General features: G+C 51.4%; 1 protein-coding gene and 1 pseudogene across 3 annotated transcripts in view; both read left to right on the top strand.

The window, feature by feature from the left end:
* GRIP2 (glutamate receptor interacting protein 2) overlaps positions 1 to 19,800 on the top strand; it is a 109,853-nt gene that overhangs the window by 21,171 nt on the left and 68,882 nt on the right. The window lies entirely within an intron of this gene.
* Positions 3,496 to 7,099, top strand: LOC100403621 (inactive rhomboid protein 1 pseudogene; annotated as a pseudogene).

Below are 19,800 nucleotides of genomic sequence, written 5' to 3'. Positions count from 1 at the left end.
GCACACCTCATGTTCAGCCCAGAGCAAGCTGAGAGGAATGTTCTAAAAACAGGCTTGAGTAGGAAGGCCACTTTACCCCAGGCAGGTGGCAGAGCCAGTTGTGAGGCGGGAGACTGAACGCCAGTCCTTTTGGGCCTGACTCCAGGGCTGCGGCATTCTCACCTTGGCGGGAGACTCTCAGCGAAACCTGCATTGTTGGGCTGTGGTTGCTGTTTTCAGTACCAGCCATAGAAGTTACTGCAATGCCTCCCACCTGTGAAGCGCTTTCCCGCCTGACGAAGTTTCTACATGCTCATCCTCCCATCCAATCACACACGAGCCCTGGAGAGTTTGCAGGAAGGTTGTCTCAGGGACATTAAAAAAAAACTAACTTTGCTGACGTCTAATGTATATACAATAAAACACACTCATTTTTACTGTATGTTTAGTACATTTTGACTAGGGTATACATTTGTGAAGCCACCAACTCAATCAAGGTACAATTAGAACTTTCCCAGCAGACCTAGGGCACACTAATCTTCCTCTAGATATGTATGCGATTTGTCTTTAAGAATTTCATATGAACCGAATCACAGTGTGGATGTCTTTTGTCTCTGGCCTCTTTGGCTCAGTCTGTTTTGAGACCCACCCTGTGGTTGCACATGTTGGTGCCTTGTTCTTCCAGGAAGTGGGTGCACCTTAGTGCGTTCATCTATCTACTTGTTGGTGGGCATTTGTGTGGGTTCTAGTTTGGGGTGCTGTGGATAAAGCTGCCCTAAACATTGAGATGCAAGTGTCATGTGAATATGTTTCCTTTCTCTTGGTTAAATACCTAGGACTGGGATTGCTGGGTTACATGCTAAGTGTGTGTTTAGCTTTTTATAAGAAACTGTTAGGTCCACTTTGTGGAGATAAAATTGAAGGCCAGAGAGAGAGAAAACAGCTGGCCTGGGTTACCACATGTGAAAATAATCCAGCCCATACCAGAGCTCTTCTACCTCGCTGCTCGCTTACCTGATAAATAAGGGAGAAAAAAAAAATTCCTTCATAAATTCATTTTTTTTTTTTTTTGAGATGGAGTTTCTCTCTGTCACCCAGGCTGGAGTGCAGTGGAATGATCTTGGCTCACTGCAACTTCCACTTCCCAGGTTCAAGTGATTGTCCTGCCTCAGCCTCCTGAGTAGCTGGGATTACAGGCACCTGCCACCACACTTGGCTACTTTTTGTGTTTTTAGTAGAGACGGCCTTTCACCATGTTGGCCAGGCTGGTCTCAAACTCCTGACCTCAAGCGATCCTCTCACCTCAGCCTCCCAACATGCTAGGATTACAGGCATGCGCCATGGTGCCCGGCCCTTCATAAATTCTTATTAGCACCCACATATGCACCACTTCACTTAGTCCTCATGACAACCCTCTAAGATAAATCATGGTATTTATTCCTATTTCCCAGATGAAGAACTGAGGCTCAGAGAGGTGATGTGACATGCCCACAGCCACCAGCTGGTAGTGGTATAGCTAAGGCTCAGACCCAGTGCTCTGTGCTCTTGGTCTTTGTAGTATAGCAGCTAAAGATGCAGGAAACACAAGACAAGCTCCCCGGGCCTCGTCGATGACCGTGCTCAAGGATCACCACGCTTCTTCTGAAAGACTCAGCCTCAGAGGCTTTCTTAACACAGAGCTCCACACAGTGGAGATGGCAGGAAGAGAAGAGCAACCAAAGTCATACCCTGCTCAATCTCAGAGTCTAGGTCTGTCCTGCAAAGGACCCCTCACCAGTCTGAAGGCTGAGCCAGGGAGACCTTAAGCTCACATCCTCTTCACTGCACAGGCCCTGGGCGAGGATGAGGCCACTGTTCTGTTGCAAGTGATGCCAAGCTGAGAGGGTTTGTACCTTAGCCAGCCCATTGAGGCGGGGACCATGATGACATCGGGGCAGAGGGGTACTATTTAAGCATCCGCTGCGTGCCAGTGCCCTGCTAGGTACTTTACCAGTGGGCTCTCCAGCCTCACATGCACCCTAGGTCCAGGCCAAGGGCTGAGTTGGTTTTACTTGGGCCTGGGGTGTTGTCCGTTGGTCAGTATCTTCCCAGAGGCCATGTCTGTTGGGACACCATCTGGGTGACCTTTTGTCTTATTTTGATAAAGCTGTCCTGAGCAACTGAATGAGCAACACTGAACTGAGTCCAGAAGGAAAGGACCTTCCAGGTTGAGGCAACTGCCTGGAGGTGGGAATGTCCAGCTTTTGATTGGAGAGGATGCAGGGCAATGGGCCACACTAGGATGGACACTGTCATTTGACTCCACTGAGTGGCCGGGAGCCAAACCATCACTGTATGTGTCTCTCTCTGCCTTGTCTCTGTGTCTTCCTGTCTCTGCCTCTCTATAAGTCTCTGTCTCTTTCTGGGTCTCTTTCTCTTGGTTTTCTGTCTTCTTTTCTTTTTCTGACTCACAAACATGTTTTGATTTCTCATCAGTTTCCCAAGAAAGAAACATGCACCATTTGTCTCTTATCTAATTCATCATGAACATCACTAGTAGAAATAATCAACACAAAATAAAACTGGCATCAACTAAAACTGTGCACAGTAAAAATAGTTATCGATCTAAAAATTGACAGATGAATCCAATCTCCATGCCAACATCAAATTCTGCAAAAATTTGGTGGGAGACAATTGGAGTTGAAGGAAATAATGGGCAGGAAAGGAACTCCACAGTGGCAGAAGTTGTCTACAATTGGTTTAGGAGCTACGAGCAAAGAAATGAATGGGTGAATCAAATCCTCATTACAAATTTTAATTAGGAAAGACTTCATGAAACCTATCTCAACAAAGCAAGACTGAAAGTGGAGAAACTGGGAAGGGGCTGAACTGTGCTTTTTAGAGGATGCACAGTTTAGAGGATCCATGGTTCCAGTGGTTGATGGGGTATGTGCCGGACAGGGCTTCCTATGGTCATCAAAGTCGGTAAAATTTGTGCATTGGTATCGGAGATGTCCTTGCTGTTTAACAGTGGAGTCAAAATGGAACCTACAGCCAGGAGAGAAGAAGGTGCCCACAGGTGCTCAGCAAATGTTGCACGATTGAAGCCGTGTTTGTTGACTGGCCTGTGTTCCCAACGGTCGTGCAAGAGAGCACCTGTAAAAAGCGTATCTGATATCATTACTTCCTCTCTACGGTCAGTGGCTCCCCACTGCTGTGAAGATCAAGTTCGAACTCTTCCCATAGCCCTTAGGCCCGGCATGGCCTAGCACCAGGCCTTTCTCACCCTCGCCTCTCCCTGCCCTCCTTGCTCACTGGCCTTTCCATTCTTGGGGAAAAACAAGCCGCATTTGAGGCCGCATAATGCAGTGAGTTCTAATCCAGCCTTAGCTGCTGATGAACTGTGTGACTTCATGCAGGTAACTGAACCTCTCTGCAGCCCGGTTCTGCATCTGTAGAATGGGACTCACAGGACCCGCGTTGCAGTGCCATCCTGAGGATGGACTGAGTAAATGCAGGAAAGCTTTGAGAGCCACGCCTGCTGCGTGGAAGGCTCAGCCTGTGCTCACTCTCAGACCATCCCACACTCTGCTCAGGCTCTTCTATCTGCCTGGGGCCCCTGGTGTGGTTAATTCCCACAGATCTCCAGACCTTGACCCCAGCCTCCTGGAGCTGCTCCCTGTTACACTCTCTCACCACACCCCTGATCCACTCACTGCCTTTTATGACAGCAATCCTGAACCCCGCAGAGGTGGGTCCTCCCGTTTCCAGCACTGGTTATGGCTGCCTGCATTTAGCAGGTGATCAACAAGGTGGTGATGGGGTGGGATCAAGACTTACCTGCCGAAGCCTGTCCTGGCTGATAAGGGAGCACAGCCTCCATGCAGCTGCTATCTTCTGTGACTTCTCACACAGAGAATGGTCCTGAAGCTGCCCCTTTCTCCTGCCTGCTGGCCTACCCCTCAAGCTCTGGGGAGACAGGGTGGTCCTCAGCAGATGCCCCAGCAGATGCCAGCTGCCTCCCTGATGACAGCCCCTTAGTTGCTTCCTCCTCACTGTTTTGTTAAAGGGCTTGGCCTCCAGGATGGGTTTGCTAGGCTGCCAGCCTCAGCTGTGGGATTCCAGTGACTGGCGATGAACTCCCACCCTCCCATCCAGAGTCCCTCTGTAAGCCCAGCATGCTCCTATTAAAGCAGATATCCTACAGGATAATTCTGTAAGGGACTGGCATCCACTGAGGGTGGCTGCCTTCTATGCCGGGGGCTTGCTGGGCTCCCACCTCAGGTACCGCACATCACTCAAAACCAGCAATGGGTGGAGAGGTGAGACCCACCCATTTGAGGCTGGCTCTGGGCTCCTCACCCCACGTGTGCTCAGCAGATGTCTTAGACCCCAGTGTGGCCTGAGAACCCTGTGAACTGGAATCACCGGGGGTGGTGAGGGCATATTCAGAATGCTCATCCAAGGCCCCAGGCCAAACGTAAGGAATCAGCATTGCAGGCAGTGGCACAGGTGCATCTTTTTCTTCTCTTTTACTTAAAATTATAAAATACACTTGTGAGTTTAACATAGAGGCGCAGCATAAAGAATAATGAAAAGTAAATACTTATAACCACTCTGGTTGAGAAACAGAACATTGCCACCCCCTTAGAAGATCCCCCCATCCTACCACATGGGCTCATCCCAAATTGTATCCCCCTCCTGCTCCACCCAGAGGTACCCACCCTCCTGACCTTTTCTGAAAATCATTCTCTGGCTGTTCTTTGTGGTATTATCACCTCATGTGTATCGCTGCACAGGGAAATTTGTTTTCAGTTGTTCTTGAATTCTATCAATGTAATAATACAGCATATATTCCTCACTGTCCAGCCGTTTCATTCAGCATGATTTTTTTTCCTTTTTTTGAAATGGAGTTTCACTCTTTCGTCCAGGCTGGAGTGCAGTGACCCAGACTTGGCTCACTGCAACCTATGCCTTCCAGTTTCAAGTAATTCTCCTGCCTCAGCGTCTTGAGTAGCTGGGATTACAGGTGTCCACCACCACGCCCGGCTAATTTTTGTACTTTTAGTAGAGACAGGATTTCTCCATGTTGGCCAGATTGGTCCTGAAGTCCTGACCTCGTGATCCACCTGCCTCGGCCTCTCAAAATGCTGGGATTACAGGCGTGAGCCTCCGCACCCAGCCTCAGCATGATATTTTTGATATTCATCCGTTTCGTTGTATGTTGCGCAGTGTTTTATTTGTTATGTAAAGTTCCCTTGGGTGAAGAGAGAGTTGGTATGAGCTTCCCGGTAGCCACAGCACTGATGAAAGGCCGCTTGGTTATGGATGGCACTTTGTGCCAGGCACAGCGTCAAAGCTTCACTCCAGCCAGCTTTCTGGATTGATTTCCCTGAAGAGCTGGACACATCCTTCTGTGCCTGGAAAGGTACCCTCCATGAAGTGCTGTCCACAAACCTGACGAAGTTTTCGAGTTCCCATACAAGGCAGTGCTCAAGGACTGCGAGAAGACTCTGGAGCAGGCAGACCTCACCGGAGGGGCCCTGGACCGCAGTGAGCTTGAGCGCAGCCACCTGATGCTGCCTCTGGAGCGAGGCTGTCGGAAGCAGGAGGGAGCCGAGCCTCGAAGCCCAAGGGGCGGCTCCGACAAATGGTAGTGAGCACTGTTGGGACAAGGCAGGGCCCGCGCATCGCGGTGTTGGTGCACAAAGTCTTCGCCTGGGAGAAGTGGCCGGCTGAGCTGGGCATGGTGCGATGGCTTACCAGCCGTATACCGCAAGTGCATCCACAGCTTCGTCAAGCACCAGATCGAGAACATGGATGACCACAGGCCCTTCTTCACCTACTGGGTCACCTTTGTGCACAGGCTTATCACCATTCTAGCTGCGTGCATCCATGGCATTGCACCCGTGGGCTTCTCCCAGCATGAAACAGTGGACGCTGAGCTGCGGAGCTGCGGGGTCTATGAGAACATCAAGTATGCGCAGTGAAAGAACTGGATTGGGCCCAACTCGGGGGCCCTCATTCACCTGGGCGCCAAGTTTTCGCCCTGCACGTGCCAGGGTCTGCAGGCGCACAGCTTCATTCGTGTAGCGCGTGTGCAGCGACAGGTTGGGCTGAGTGCAGATCTCGGAGGAGGAGTGCTCGTCCATGCTGGCAGTGTGCGTAAAGTGGCCCATCCATCCCAGCACCCCAGAGCTGGCCAGCCACAAGAGACAGTTTGGCTCTATCTGCCACCAGGATCCCAGGGTATGTGATGAGCCCTCCTCTGAAGACCCCCATGATTGGTCAGAAGACATCACCGAGCTGCCAGTCTGCACCAAAAACCATCCTGGGAACCACACCAACCTACCCCACATGGACTGTGGCATCACAGGGTGGCCCTACTGCATTGGCACCAAGGGCAGGTGTGAGATCACCTCCCGGGAGTACTGGGACTTCATGAGGGTCTACTTCCTTGAGGAGGCCACACTCTGCTCTCAGGTGCACTGCATGGATGATGTGTGTGGGCTCCTGCTTTTCCTTAACCCCAAGGTCCCTGACCAGTTCTACTGCCTGTGGCTGTCCCTCTTCCTGCACGCCAGGATCCTACACTGCCTAGTATCCATCTGCTTCCAGATGACCATCCTGTGGGACCTGGAGAAGCTGGCAGGCTGGCCCCACATAGCCATCATCTACCTGCTGAATGATGTCACAAACTGGCCAACGGCATCTTCCTGCTGCACCGTGCAGCGGTGGGTCTGGCTGGCTCCCAGTATGGTATCCTGGCCAGCTCTTCCACAGGTGGCAGATCCTGGCATGGCCCTGGCATGCCTTCTTCAAGCTGCTGGCTGTGGTGTTCTTCGTCTTCACCACTGGGCTGCTGCCCTGGATTGACAACTTTGCCCACCTCTCGGGGTTCATCAATGGCTTCTTCCTCTCCTTTGCCTTCTTACCCTACATCAGCTTTGGCAAATTCAACCTGCACTGGAAACGCTGCCAGATTATCATGTTTCAGGTGGCCTTCCTGGGCCTTCTGGCTGGCCTGGTGGTCCTCTTCTACTCCTATCCTGTCCACTGTGAGTGGTATCAGCTCCTCACCTGCATCTCCTTCACTGACAAGTCCTGCGAGAAGTAGGAACTGGATGCTCAGCTCCATTGAGCTGGCTGCGGCTCCCAGGGCCTTGAGCTCCTGCAGGCCAGAGCAGACATGACAACCGTGAGCCTCACAGGCTTACAGGAGTCACCTGCTCCGTGTGGGGGACTGGCCTGTGTCCTGGAGACAGGCCTCTTGTGCCTTGCTCACATCTGCTGAATCCCTTGTACTGCTGGGCATTTATTGTACTACTTCCTGCAATAACCTTCTAACACTTGACCACCTCGTGTGGCCAATACATGGAGTGGGAGCGTTTTAGCTGCCGTTAACTGGAAAAATAAAAATGTTCCATTGTTTGAATATGCCACCATTTGTATTAATCTCTTCTACTGTGGTTGGACTTTCAGTTTGTTTTAATTTTTGACTTTTGTGGAAAATGCTGCTGTGAGCTCTCTGGTGCCTAAACATGGCTGTGATATCTAAATTCATACATTTCTGTTGTGTATATACTTTCAAGTGGAATCACCAGCCCATAGGATATGCATATGTTTATGATATCATAATGCTTTATTGAGATATTGTTTAGAATATGCATATCTTGAAATGTTAATGGATACTGTCAAACACCTTTCCAAAGTAGCCGTACCACCTTACACCACCACCAGCGGTGTCTGAGAGTTCCAGTTGCTCCACACCCTCTGCAATCCTTGGTGCTGTCAGACTCCTTACTTTGGTTTTGCCATGAATTTATATTTCTATCACACTTCTCAGGGGATTCTCAACTCTTGCTGTGTATCCAAACCACCTGGTGAGCTTTAAAAATACAGGCCCTGGGACCCTGCCCAGGTTATTCTGAGTCAGAGTCCCCTGAATCAGGGCTAGGGCACAGATGTGTGCAGATTGAACAAGTTGCACTCCCCCGTGTTCCCCACCATAAACCTCTGTTCCGCCAGCTCCCCTGCCAGGTGACCGCTCAGCTTCTTATTGACTCCTGGTTCTTGATGACCACTTTGCTTAACCTCAGGCTGTCATGCTTCAGGCCTGAGGCCCTTCTCTGGCTGGACCCTTGGTTTCTGTCCAGCTGCTGAGATCTTGTCTGTGCCCTGGCTTCTTGAGAGGTGAGGTGTGGGTAGGGATCTGAGAGGTGGGTGGGAGGCATTGGAGGACAGCTTCACCCAGTACAGACAGTGGCTCTGAGGGTCCTCTGGTTTCCATGATGACCTTTGTAGACTGTGTCTCAGTGACAGCCATGCCTCCTCTGAGGGACTTACTTTAGTCGGGGGAGAACTGATGGGTGCTACTTAAAAGAGGTGGCACCAGGGTTGCAAACACAGGGTCAGGCAATGTGAGTGAGGAGGATGGACCTGTAATAAAGCACACACATGCTCTGGACCACACAGACACACACCTGCACGTACAGACACCCTCCTAGACACATTCTCTCACACACACAGAAAAGCAGAGCATCCAAGCCAGCCATTCTCAACAGGGGATGATTTTTCTCCCCCGGGGACATTTGGCAATCTCTGGAGACATTTTGGGTCGTCACATGTGGGGAGAGGGTATGTGCCACTGGCATCCAGTGGGAAGGAACAGGGGGGCTGCAAACACCCTACCATGCCCAGGACAGCTCCCCGCCACCGCGAAGAATTGTCTGGTCCAAAATGTCAATACTGCCTGAGGTTGAGAAACCCTGATCTAAAAAAGGTTACATCTGTTTCAGCCCACATAAAAGTTTCGTGTCATTTCAAAGCAGAACTTTTACTTTACAGCTTTATTTTAGGTTGAATTGCACATCAGGTCGGGTGCCAGCTTCTCACCACTGGGTAGCTCTGGTAAAAGCAGTGCCTCTCGGGCTATCTGGGGAAGACCAGTATTTTTTTTTACTTTCAATCCATTGGAGACTGATACGTTTGAGAAAAATATACTAACAACGAGTTACTGAAAATGAATTATAAAAAAACAAAGACATGAAAATACAAGCCAGTGATCAGGCACTTGGATATTGTGGCAATGTGTGAAATTGCTGTAATCATTTCTAACTGTCGGTTCTCAAATGTTTGTTTCCAAAGGTAACCCTCGCTGTCCAGTGAGCTGTCCAGCGACAAATAGTTCAAAGACAGGACTGGGTCTGAAGCTGTACTTTCTGTAGCTCTGCTTTTATCTGACTGAGGCTCTGATGGCCTTAGCATCCCTGGTCCCAGCCCCAGCTGGCCCAGACACCCTCCGCTGTGCCCAGGGCAGCTCCCCTCCTGGCCCCCTGGCTCTGACTTCCTGCTGCTGCTTCAGTGTAAGGGTCATGTCCCTATCCCAGGTGGGCTGTCCCTGTCGGGAAGAGGCTGATCTGGGGTTGGGCTGGGACACACATGCTCCCAAGACCGAAGAGGAACTGCTCTGTGATGCTGGCAGGAAGGAGGTGACAAAAGGGATTTCATCACACACACAATTGAATGTTAGACACCCCTGGTCTCAAAAGTCCTTCCCCACTGGGGAATGTCTCCCCCACCCTTCCTCTCACCTTCACCCCATTGCCTCAAACCCCTCTTCCTTTGCTTGGGTTCTGGGGCCAGACAACCCGGGTTCAAATCCCAGCTCTGCCACTAGCCAAGAGGGTGACCTTGAGCAAGAGATGTCACCTCTATGAGCCTCAGTTTCCTCCACTGTAAAATGGGGATAATTATAGTCCTTATGCAAAGGTTTTTGTGAGAGTTAAATGAGTTAATATACATGAAGTACTTAGAATAGAGCCTGGCTCAACTTCTGCCTCTGCCACAAACCAGCTGTGGGACCATAGGCAGGTCACTTCCCTTCAGCAAGTGGTGGTCCTTTAGGTTAAAAATGCGGCCTCTCCCGGTGCTTGTGAGGCTCTAGAGGAAAACACATATAAGGGTGCAGTGCTGAGGCTGAGGCTGAGAGGAGCAGCAGCAATTGGAGCAAGATTGGGGTGGTGGAGGAAGCAGCCAGCCCTGGTGTATGTGTGGCTGGTGTTAAAATACTGTAGCACCCCCACACTGGCTGGGAAACAACTGCCTCCCCAAGGTCTCCTCACCCAGTGTCTCCAGATCTCTCCTCCAGGACCCCTGGATCTCCCATGATCTGGCAACCAGAACTTTAATGTGTGGCCCAGTAGGGCCCTGACCATCCTGACTGGCCAAGCCTATCACCCTGCCAGTATCCCCTAGGCCTCCATGGGACTCCCCCAGGGCAGGGAACTAGGCACCAGGCCCTAGGGGTCCAGTGGCTTAGAAAATGTGCCCTCTCTCCTGGCCTCCGTTTCCCCATCTGTAAAATGGGTGGGGTGTAGTTTGGACCAGAAGATTTCTCTGACACAGCACGATTCTAAGAATCCAGCCTTCTGCAACCATGTTATTAATCATTTTCTTCCCCCGAAGTCATAATTCCAGGCATCCAGGCACAACTCAGTCTTGGCTGTCATTCCTAAATCACAGACAGAAAGGAGGCCCCAAGTCCACTGCAGAAGATGGAAAGTGGGTGGGAGGCAAAGCCCCACTGGGAGGGGGCATCTGGGCAGAGTGGGGAAGGCTCTTACTGCAGCCCCTCCTCATAATCCTGATGGCCCAGCTGCTGCCTGTCAGCTGGGTTGATCACTCTGCTAGCTGCTGGGCCAGCATTTTCCCTGTATTACCCCTACCACAACCTCAGTGAGCAGGTGAGGAAGCCGAGGCATGGAGAGGGTAAGTGATGCTCCGGAGCCCACACAGCTGGTGAAGGGCAGATCCGGGGTTGGACCCTCGGTTGTCTGACTGAATGGCCTGCCCGTGGGGGTTGTTTGCCGAGTGCTCATGGTGTGCTGGACTCACGCTCCATATCCAGGCCTAGAAAGCTGGAATACATCCTAGCTACTTCCTCCCTTGCTCTCATCTGTCCTGTATTCAGGGATCCCATCCCATCTCTCTCTCCCCAACACAGGCATACTTCTGGTCCTCTTTACAGTTTGGCTTTGTAGCTGATCCTGACACTAGTGTTGGGGGTGGGGATAGTCCACTTCCAATCTCAGACCCCAGACTTTGTGCCACGTGAGTCAGGTATTAGTCCTAAGGAGATGCTTATGACAGTATGAGAGAGCACAGGCCTTGGAACCAGATGGCCTGGGTTTTAATCCCAGCGGTGACACTCCCTTGCTGTGTGACACTGGACAGGTGACTTAACCTCTCTGAGCCTCAGGTTCTTCCTCTGTAAAGTCAATATACTTCTCCTGGCCTCACAGGGCTGTGTGTATCTGTAATGAATCACTACTTTTCTTTAAAATGTGTCTGCGGCTGGGTGCAGTGGCTCATGCCTGTAATCCCAGCACTTCGGGAGGCTGAGGCGGGCAGATCACCTGAGGTCAAGAAGTTTGAGACCAGCCTGGCCAACGTGGAGAAACCCCATCTCTACTAAACATGTAAAATTAACTGGGTGTGGTGGCACGTGTGTAATCCCAGATGGGAGGCTGAGGCAGGAGACTTGCTTGAACCCAGGAGGCGGAGGTTGCAGTGAGCCGAGATTGCGCCATTGCACTCCAGCCTGGGCAACAAGAGTGAAACTCTGTCTCAAAAACCAAAAAACAAAAAACATGTCCATGACTGGCTGCCTCTCACGGCCCTGGTCTGCATCCCGGCATCTATTAATTGCATGGCTGCAGGGGCCTCCTCGCTGATATTCCCACCTTCACCCTCACTCCCTCCTCAGTCTGTCCCTCCCCTGCTGCCGCAGGGGTACTGTTAAAACCTAGGTGAGATCACTCCCTCCTCTTCCCAACACCCTCCCGTGGCTCCCAACTCCCTCTGAGGAAGCCCAGAGTCCTCACTGCAGCTGAGCTGGCCCTTGGTGGTCTGCCCTGACACCCCCCCGACATCCTTTCTGCTGCTCCCTCCATCACTCAGTTCCAGCCCTGGCCTCCTTTCTGGGCCTCAAACACACCAAGCACGTCCTGTCCCAGGGCCTTTGCATGGGCTGTGTTCTTTGCCTGGCTCAGCAATGTGTATTGTTAGGCACGATTGGGTCCCCATTCCCTTCATTTGTGTAAAGACTTGATCACAGAGACCTCTCCCTACCTCATAACCATCTGACCCCACTTCATTTTTCTTCAAAGCACTTATTTCAACCTGTGTTGTATTACATATTTGTCACGTCTTTGTCTTTCAGAGCAGAATGTAAGTGCTGGAAGCTGTATTCACTGCTGGAGCATGAGAGCTGCCCAGCACAGTTGAATGCTTTGGGCCTGGGAATAAATGCTACTAGATTATACTGCTGTCATCATCAGTGCTTCCACTGCCAGGGCTTCATGAAAATCCTTGTTTGAGGACTAGGTGAGCCCCCAGTGTGTATGGTGACCTTGTTCTCACTCGATTTTCCTTATCCGTTGAGTGGTGGGATCAGCCTGAACCTCGTGCTGACTCTCCTCACTCCTGGAATGCCATGTCTCCTGGGATGCCATGTGACACTGCAGCCCAGAGGCATGCAGGGTCCCCAGGGAAGGCATGAGGGATGGTTGGCCTTACCGTGTGGGAACCCATGCTGCAGAGGCAGGGGGCTTGGAATGACTTGTAGCCAAGGTTCCTGTTGGGGGCCTGCTTTCTTCTTCCTTGTAGGTATTTTTCCCAGTGCTCAGGAACTGATTGGAAGGGTGTTTAGAACCAAGCGTCCTGGGTTTGAGTCCCTAGCCTTGCCCTCACTTCTGAGTGAGTTACCTAAGAATCTGCGCCAAACTGAAAGGGAAACCGAGGGGAATCATCGAATGCTCCAGCTGGCCTCAAGGGGCAGGACTGAGGGCAAAGAGCAAGAAGATGCCTCAAGGCTGGGCAGTTCACATTCATTCATTCATTCATTCAAGTGAGTCCTTTGGGAGCCACAGAAGATTGTAGAGAGGGAGAGAAGTGATGTGATCATTTCACAGATAATTGGAGGTGAGGTTGACCCTACCTTTGATTATTGGATCCCACCTCCAGTAATCAGAAAGGGCCTCAGAAAAGGCCAAGTTCCTAATTTTACAGTGGAGAAACTGAGGCCCAGAGTAGGCAGAGAATCATCCCAGGTCACACAGTGGCCATGTGACTGCATCTCTAACTGAAAGCCATGGAAAGGGGAGTTTTCTGGGGTTCAGGGCAAGACTGGAGCTCTCTGGAGCTAAGGGCAAGATTGGAGGGGTCAGGGGCTGTGAAAAGGAGCTTTTGTGAGGGGTCACAGATTGCTTGGTGAGCAACATGGATGACTTACACTGTCGTTTTGATCCCTGAATGGTCTGGGGGTGTTGATCCTTTTGCTCTGTTCCCACTCTGACTCTGATAACCTGTGGTTTGGCTCCACTCGCCACTGTGGCTTCTGTCTGGAGTTCTGGCATTCTCTGCTGTGGTTCTAATGGCCTGTGGCCAGACCCCAGTGGCTGGGTATGGATGCATGAGTGTAATGCCCTGCAGTTGTGGAGCCACCGTCTGGGGCTTCCTGAAGCTAACATTCTGTGGCTCCAGGGTTTCAATTTTGTGTGCCCTTGTGGTCTGTCACCTGGTCCCCTGTGGTGTGCGGCTCTGCGTCCCCATCCTGGGAAGCTCTGTGGCCTCATGGGCTATCACCCAGTCCCTGTGGCCATGTGGCTCTGTGATCCTGTCTAAGAGCCCTGTGGCTCTCATGGTCTGTCACCTAGTTTCCTGCTGGACCCCGATTCCCGCACTACGGTGTCTCGTTTGAATGGCCAGAGTCATGAGACTTTGTCCAGATCATTGACCCTGCTGACCTGGAGAAAATCACACAGGTATTGGCCATCCTGCAGCCAGGCTGGGCTATCTGTGGCACATCTGGGATGTGCTCCCCGCTTTCTTCATCTGGGGCCAGAAGCCCCTGTGCTGTGGCCCACAAGAAGCAGTACCCAGAGATGGCCCTGCCACTAGCAAGCTGTGAGTGAGCCATGTCACCTTGGGCACCCTCCTTTCTCTGTGCTTGAGCTTGGCAATTTTGGGGGTGAAACGCATGGCAAGATGGGGGCTGTGCTGGTGACGAGGTGGCCAGGACAAGCTCCAGGGCCCCTCTGTGGGGACTTCCAGCTTTCTATGGACCAGGTGGGAGATACAGACCTGCAGTCTGCCCGAAGGAAGGGTGATGCTGGGACATAGCTCCCTGCAAGGGTCTGTCACACCTACTTTTCCAGGATGGTGCTGTGCTGCTGGCCACTTACGCTGAGGACGTCAAAACCTGGAGTGGACAAATTTCACACAGCCCCTTCTCTTCCTGTGGCACAACCCTGCTCTCCCACCTCTCCAGACCTTCGGGACTTGGGGTGTGGGATCTGTTGGGGATGTAGGGAGAGAGGAGGCAGGGTCCCCAGGACTATAGGGTCCTGCCCAGCCCTGTGAGTTGGTTCTTATTGCGATGTGGAGGCTGGAGGCCTTTTCCTGTGTTTGGGAGTGCCTGAGAAACCCTGTCATTGGTCGGGGGCTGGGGGGCGGGTCCAGCTCCACTCCAGCCATTGGCCCCACAGGCACATCTGCTAAGTGGTAACAGCAGCCCCTGGGAGCCCAGCATTGGGTTCAAGCCCTGACTCTGCTTTCAGTGGACTCTGTGACCTTGAGCTTTTTTCCCCCTTCTCAATTACCCCACCTGCCAGAGGGGAGAAGAACCCCTCATGTAACACTCTCTCCCCAAGGGCAGACCAGCCTTTGCCCCTTTCACTTAATTCTTGCCTTTTCCCAGATGAGGGTCTCACTGGCTGGTGCCCAGGGAAGAGCAGGAGCCTGATCCCACCTTCCACTTCTGACCCCGAAGAGCCCTCCCAACCCCCAGAAATGCCGGGCAGACCCCCTAGCACAGAGACCCAGGGTCTCTGGAGCTTGAGGTGCCCGGCCATGGGCTGTGCCATACCCCTTGTGCTAGGTGCTATGCTGGCTGTATTGAATCATACCACCCACATGCTTGCATGGAGCCAAGCAAGAAGTGCATCTGTGTTTAGAGTGGCAGGGTGGGTCCCAGGGTGGGCCTGGCCAGCACCTGATTCAGACTCCTGCTCAGCTCCAAGCTGCATGACCTTGACCCCCTGCCTGATCACCCCATTCATGAAGTGGGCATAATCAGGCCCCATGTGGCGGGATGCTGGAGAAGGTTAATGTGCATCCGGGGCTGGGAACAGTGTCTACCTTTGCTGCAGAGTGATCGTTAATGTGATTTATCTCTATCCCCTTTCCCCATTTTTCAGATGAGGAAACTGAGGCTCTGCAAGAGAAATACCTGATACATAATTTTAAGACAGGTCCCATGCACAGAGCCCTTGCAAACCCCAGACTTGTGTCATTTTCATGAAGCGATCACACTGCTGGGTGCCTGGGTAACGCTATACTTACTGACTTTAGGGATGGCCAGGCAGGGTGGAATTTGAATCCAGCACTGTTTGACCCTGAACCCCTTCTGCAGGCCGTCCCCATCCTGAGACATTGCAGGTGTTGGGAGACAGCCCTGGCTCAGAGTGGATGAGGCAGCTGGCACTACTGTGGCCTGGCTTGAGGAGGAGCCCTGGTAGAGCTGCTACTCCGTGGCACACGAGGACTGTAATGGCAGCATTTCCAACACCTCCACCCTCACACCCTGCGATTTAATCTGCGTACTTGTTAATGGTGCCTGCCCAGGCTTTTGCTCCTAATTATTGCTCTTTAAAGGCAGTGCCAGGAATATTAACAGGCATGCCACCTGTTTCTTGGCAGGTGGCCCTGTGGGTGCACCTGTCGGCCAGCCTCCCTAGCCCATACTGAAAATGCTTGGTGGCATTTTCTTTCTTGGCTCGGGAATGTCTGGGAGCCATCAGATGGATGAGCTGCTTCCCCTGGCAGGGATTTAGCCTCCCTTGGGACTGTTTCCTCTGCTTCCTGAGCCTCAGAGTGAGTCTGGTGAGGGTGGAGGGCAGGAGACGGGTAGGGGTAGAGGATTTTATTGGAAATCCTTCCTCTGCCAGTTGGACACCATGTGAAGCAGAAGCAGCCACTTTTCCTCTCTGAATGGCAGTGTTCCCATCTTCCTTACAGGGCAGCAAGGTGACAGTGACTCTTCACCCCAGGGTTCAGTAAAATCAATGGGGAAGCTTAAAAAGTGGCCACTGCCTGGACTCCCCGCCCCCAAGTTTCTGATTCAGCACTAATTTTTTGTTTTGTTTTGTTTGTTTTTTGAGATGGAGTCTCACTTTGTTGCCCAGGCTGGAGTGCAGTGGCGTGATCCTGGCTCACTGCAACCTCCGCCTCCCAGTTTCCAGTGAATCTCCTGCCTCAGCCTCTCCAGTAGCTGGGACTACAGGTGCCTGCCACCACGCCCATGTGCCTGGCTAATTTTTGTATTTTTAGTAGAGACAGGGTTTTACTATGTTGGCCAGGCTGTTCTCAAACTCCTGGCCTTATGATCCACCCACCTTGGCCTCCCAAAGTCCTGGGATTACCGGTGCGAACCACTGCACCCAGCCCGGCACTAGTTCTTTTAAACTCCCCTGTAATTCTAATAAGCAGCCAGCTGAGATCACCTTACGATAAGGTAAGGCTTGATGACTGTGGAGCCCCTAGTTCTGTGCCGGGTACACAGTAGGTGCCCAATAAAGGTGGCTTCCCTCTTGGTGACACATGCCCGGTCCTGATAAGTTTGCAGGATGTTCTCACTTGCTTTGTCTCCATAGAGCATCCAATTGATTGTCTGAGTGCTTCATCATCAGCCTTTATATTATCGATGGGGAAACTGAGGCCTAATATGTTTGACCCCAGAGCTCATGCTGCTAAGCCAGACAGAGGAGTGGCTGCTCTGCAAATGCTGAACTCTGACAGAGGAAGGCAGCTCGACTGCACAGGAAGCCTGAATCCACTCCTCTCTTCCTTCCTCTGCCCCTACTTCAGTCCAGTGGCCATCACCACTCCCCTGCATAGCGCAGGGTTCCTCCTTGCTCTGCCTGCCTTTGCCCTTCCCCTACATCCCTCCTCCCCACTTTCTCCCTCCAGCCAGAGGGATGGTGTTAAAGCCACAGGCAAGGTTCCCACAACCTCAGAGGAAAAGCCAGATACTCAGGAGACCCAGCATTGCCTGCCCTTCCTCGGATCCTCCAGGCCCTTGCTGCTGCCTCCCTCAGGAGCACACTCTCCCTCCAGCCTGCACCCACCACAGCACTTTAATCTTCTCCTTCTTTTAAGCCTTTTTTCAAATGTCACCTTTTTAGGAAGGCCTTTTATGACCCCGTCTTTTTATTTTTATTTTATATTTGAAATTTTCATTTACTTCCAAATAGCACATATAACACAGGAATACCCCGAGGCATTTTAAGGGCAAATCACAGACCCCTTTTTTTTTTTGGTTTCATCTGTATCTCCACAGACGAAGACTTTTCTCAACTCTAATTACAACAACAGCAGCAACCCAACAGAATTAACCATAATTTCTTCCTATCATCTCGTACCCAGTCTTTGTGCAATTTTCCCTGGTTGTCTCCAAAATGTCTCCTCACGATCAGTTTATTCAAATCAGGATTCAAGTGCAGTTCCTGTCGCATTTGGTTGATGAGTCTCTTAAGTCTCTTTTAATCTGTAGCAGTCCCTTTCCCTCTTTCTCTCCCCACTCTCACTATTCATTGGAGAACCCAGGTCATTGTTCCTGTGGACTGTTCTCATGTCTCATTTAATTCATTCTTCTGCCCCACTGTACTTTCTCCCAACTGGTATTTTGGGCTAAAGCTGGATTTGATTCAGATCCAATTTTGCAGGAAAGAATCCACTCAGGGGATGCTGTGGTCTTCCTTCCACTTCCCATCCGAGGCCCATAATGCCACATAAGTCCACTCCGGGTGACGCTAAGACCTGTCTGCAAGTCTGAGGACTGTCTGCCTCATCCTCTGTCACAGAGGCAGTGCAGGATCCTTTATTTCACTAGGATTGTAAAAAGATGGTTTTCCAATTCTGTCATTTCTTCAGCACTTACTTGCTGTGGTTCTCTGAAGGATACCTTTCCCTTACTATGGCCGCCTAAAACTCTGCGTATACAGGAAACACAGGAAAGGTGCTTCTTTCTTTACCTTCATGTATTTGCTCACAGAAAAATGATGTGGTATCTTAACCACCCCCTAAGGAACCAGCCAGATTTTATTCTTTCTTTTCAGAATCAGTAGGAACACATGGATCTCTACAGTTTTGCGGTCATGATTCTTTTCTGTTCAAGTTGTCCCAAATTTGGCTGGTGGCTCCTTTGTCCTCCCAAATTTCCACTGACTCTTAGCACTTCTTTACTTTTCGAGGCAACAAGAACGGCTCATCTTGCATTTCCCCTGCCTCCTCTCTGGAATCATCTATTGCTTTCAGGAGTCGTGGGCATCCTTTTGCTGGACAAAGGACATTAGAGTCTAGAGTCTGGGTTCTGGGGAGATCAGCCGCTTTGTAATTGGCAACATCCACCTCTGTGCTCCAACACCCCTCACTTGGCTCTGTTTATTTCTTTTAGCTTTCACCTTGCAACATGTTGTATCCTTTACTTACCTGTTCCATCTGTCATTTATCCTGTCTTCCTTACTGGAATATTAACACCTTGAGGCCTTGGTGACTATACCTCCACGTCTGGCACACAGACAGTGCTGAATAAAGATCAGCTGAATGCGCAAATGGATGGAGAGATGGAGACATGGACGGATGGCCTGAGTCTGCCCTCATCCTCTCCCTCCCCAAGCCTGGAAAAGTGGTCAAGAGGGTCTGCCCCCAGCCCCCTCTCTTCCACCCACAGAGCAAGCCTTGGAGGCCTTGGTCTTATTTAGATCAGTGGAGCTGGGCAGCAGAAATGTCACTGCTTGGCTCATGGGGAAGAAAAGGCCGAGAAGATTAAAGGCATCTCTGATGAGATGCTAATTTGTTTCTGGAAGCAGGTGGGGGTGGCAGCAACCCAGGGCCTCTGGGGCTTTGTGAAGCTGAGGCAGGAATGGAAAAAGCAGCATTGGTGGAGGCTGGCCTGGATCCCTCTGTGATCTTTTCCTTTTTTAAAACCTATCTCCTGGGCTCTGTGCAGCCTCAGTTTTGAGGAGAACCAGATAGTCCTGTGTTTGAATCCTGGCTTGGCCACCTTAGTAGATGTGTGAGCTTAGGCAACAGGGGGAATTTCTCTGGGCCTTGGGACAGAGAAAGTCAGAATGCTATAGGGAGGATGAATTTAGGGAGGACCGTGGAGTACAGCCCCTGGAGGCCAGAGAACAGCAGAGCCTTGCTTGAGGCCACATAGTAGTACACACTGGCTGGGCCCTGAACTCAGGCCTCCTGGCTCCCAGCTGGGCTGATCTGCCCTTGCTGTTTTCTTGATGACTCAGCCTGAAGCACCCGTGGGTTCATCTCCTTTAAGGAGGGGGGGGCCTCTGTTCCCTCACAATTCCCTGGGGCTGCCATCTGCAGAAGGAGCCTACAAAAATCCGGGGAGCACAGAGGATCCTAGCAGGTGTGGCCGAGGTAATAAGCAAGCTTCAGATGGCTGGAACCTAGGACCCAAAGCCTCCCTCTGCTGTCTTCCTGATTTTTCCAGTCGAACTGCTCAGCTGGGGTCCCTGCACCCACAAGGAACTCTTGATCTAGCTGTGGACTCCTTTGACTAAAGTTGAGGGCCCAGGGGGCCTCTGCTGAAGGCAGAGTTAGGGAGCATATTATTCCATGTTCCACATCTCATTCACTGAACCCTTGCTGAGCCCCTGCTGTGTGCTGGAATCTGAGATGAGGAAGACACTGGACTAGTCAGGATTCTTTTGGGCCCAAGTTACCAAAAACCAAACCCAAACTGGCTTAAGTAAAGAA

Source organism: Callithrix jacchus, chromosome 15 (assembly GCF_049354715.1).
Source record: "Callithrix jacchus isolate 240 chromosome 15, calJac240_pri, whole genome shotgun sequence".
Lineage (NCBI taxonomy): Eukaryota > Metazoa > Chordata > Mammalia > Primates > Cebidae > Callithrix > Callithrix jacchus.
This window is presented reverse-complemented; position numbering and strand designations above follow the sequence as displayed.